Raw genomic sequence first — 3,007 nt, forward strand, 5'->3', positions numbered from 1 at the left:
ACCTAGGCCTTGTTTAGATTGCAAGTTTTTTCACTCTCTCTTCGTCACATTAAATCTTTGAACACATGCATGGAGTATTAAATGTAGATAAAAAAAATAACTAATTAACAGTTTGACTGTAAATTACGAGACGAATCTTTTGAGCCTAGTTAGGCCATGATTGGATAATAATTGTCAAATACAAACGAAAGTGTTACAATATCAAATACTGATTCCTGACCACCATCTAAACAAGGCCCTAGCCACCCGTATGCAAGCGCTGCTTTGTGGAGTGAGCTGAGGGGCGGCTGTGCCCAAAGCAGATAAGCATGGGAACAACTAAACAACAGCATGGTCGTTTGGCTGTGGCTTGCCGTAAACGATAGTAAATTTTTAGCCGGAACAATATTTTTCTCTCATATAAACTAGACAGCAGTACTTCTTTACGAACATATAAACCAGCCAACCGAACAGGCTACATCAGACGGGACCACACCATGTGAGTACTGCATTTAACCGGCCCTTTCAAAACATCAGAGATAGGCACCGCACAGCTAGCGGAGAGTTAATTTGACTACTACTGCTACACTACACGCGACCATGCAAAGCTAGCAGCATCCATGGATAGATGGATGCACCTACTCGACCAACGAATGACTGCCAAGAAACAAATGATCAAAATTCCCTTATACACCCAGAAATAAACAAAAAAAAGGAAACAAGCTGCGGAAAAAGAGGTAAAGGAAATGCACATTGGTGTGAGCCACCAGAGACGTCTTCGTGTTTGGCTTCATCTCCGGTAGGCTAAGCCACGTACGGACATGATCGAGATATATAGATCAGCTGGTTAGCTCGATGCATGCCAAATCATCCATTAACAATCAGATGATGGAGCAGCCAGCTGCAAAAAGGCACACTTTACCACCCATTGACCATGCAATATTTCACCCGCTAACAAGTCACAACTGATCCTGCGGCTTCAGTCTCTCGTGCTTCCCTGCTGCTGGCCTCCAAGATCCTGCGAATGTTATTGCATATATACATTCCTGTCAACTCTCAACTGCCACTGATTGTGATTTAAAAAAAATGTACTAAGAAATATGTGCAATCTGGCGCTCTGTACTGTCAAGTTAAGCTCCCAGTTAGCATGAAGAAATCTTGGATATTGGATGCATCAAGCAAGTACTCTATGCCCCAGAGAGTCGCAGGTAGCTTCAACTCTCAACAACGATTCAGAAAACGCCAACGGTGGCAACAGGGGCAACAATGGGACAACGAACTAGCTATACCCAGATAGAGTGGCACTTGCCACTTGGGACTGAGTGATGCGAAGAATTGTGAACGAAGATGTACCCGAGATGTAAGTGTTAGTGACGACCTACCATATGGGCGTCGGTGGACGTGCCGGCGGCAGCGTCGGCGGCGGCGGCCTGCTTCTTGGGCGCCTTCTTGAGCCCGAGCAGCTCCTTCCACCGGATGTTGGGCGCGCGGGGCACGCGGCCGTGGCGCTCATCGGCGCGCAGCTCGTCACGCAGCGTCACGGGCCGCCCGCTGCCGCCGGCCTGATGCGGCGCCTCCCGGAGCGGCAGGAGGCGGCCCTTGGAGAAGAGCTGGTCGGCGGCCATCATCGGGTGGCTGCCGACGGAGAACTCGAAGTCGGCGTCCCCCGGCGCCTGCGCCCACCCCGCGCACGGCGGCCGGGGGCGGCGGCTCCACCGCGAAGTCGCTGGAGAAGGACATCCGCGGCGCCATGGAGGACGGCGCGGGCAGGTGCTGGTGATGCTCTGGGTTGTACATGTTAACACATGCCATGCATGGCCACGCACACGCGCTCTAGGTGGTTTTTGTCCCTGTCTCCCACCTCTGAGCTCACTTAGTCATGATATAGTGTTTTTCTCTCACAACAAAACAGCATCAACCGGCTTATAAACCACGGAACGATCAGGAACGATCAAGCGAATAGGGTGATTGTGAGCTTTGAGATCAAGAGCGGAGCTAGCAGCTAGCTAGAACGCTCTGGTGGGTCTCTATCTCGCTTGTGAGTGAGCTGCTAGCGGAGCAAGCTCAGCTCGTGTAGCCACTTAGCTATAGTGGCTGTACTTGTGACTAGTGAGGAGAGTGATGGCTATGAGTAGTGGAGCAAGCTCAGATATCTCTCTCGTGGAGTGAAGGGGTTGGTTTGGTCCGGGGACGGGCCGACGGGGCACGATATATAGTGGGAGCCTGCCCTGCTAGGAGGCCGACCGGGTAGCTAGGATGCCGGGAAGCAAAGCAGCTAGCGAGCGTGGGCGCGGCCGCCGGACGGATGGGCAACCGCGCGCGACGAAGCCGCGAATGCATGGGATGATGGACGAGAACGGGCCGATGGAACGGACGGGCACCGGGGCCTCGCCGGATGTGGCGGTTTGGATCGATGCACGCGGAATGTGCGCGCGTGAAGGCACGCGAGGAGGGTAGCATCTAGATCTGCCGTGTAGGGTGCTGGCTAGGCATGGCGCTGCGAGATTAATTTTTTTTTATGTGTGTTGTTGGGGGCGCCTTGGATGTTCAGCCAGGGAACTGGATGATGATGATGATGAGCTAGGGATGCATGGGCTCGCTCTTCGTACACTTGCTTCTTTGGAGGGTTGTTGCCGGTGCCGGGTAACAAAATGGAAGTATTTTATGAATCATTGCACATTGGCCCCGTTCGCTTGTCTTAAAAATGGCTTGTTCGGCTTCTTTTTTCATCCGAAACCGTGTTTTTCTCTCACAACAATTCAGCCGGAACAGTGTTTTTCAGCCATGTTTCAGACCAGCGAACGGGGCTTATTGTCGCTCGACGCTTCGGTGGCGTTACGACTTCACCGGCAGCAGGAAGGTGTTTCTACCCCCCGCGCCGCCCCCCCCCCCCCCCCCCCCCCCCCCCACACACACACACACAAGAACAATAGATATATACATGCTCTTACAGTCTTACCTCTAACAATACATGCCTGCATACCCTGCCCGTGTAAGTACCTAAGAGAGATAAGGGAAGGGAAGGAAC

The 3,007-nt window shown here is 52.4% G+C and overlaps 1 pseudogene; it reads right to left on the reverse strand.

Moving 5' to 3' along the window:
- Positions 1 to 381: 381 nt before the first annotated feature.
- On the reverse strand, positions 382 to 2,144 carry LOC136551923 (uncharacterized; annotated as a pseudogene).
- Positions 2,145 to 3,007: the final 863 nt, after the last annotated feature.

The sequence above is a fragment of the Miscanthus floridulus genome, chromosome 4, assembly GCF_019320115.1.
Source record: "Miscanthus floridulus cultivar M001 chromosome 4, ASM1932011v1, whole genome shotgun sequence".
NCBI lineage: Eukaryota > Viridiplantae > Streptophyta > Magnoliopsida > Poales > Poaceae > Miscanthus > Miscanthus floridulus.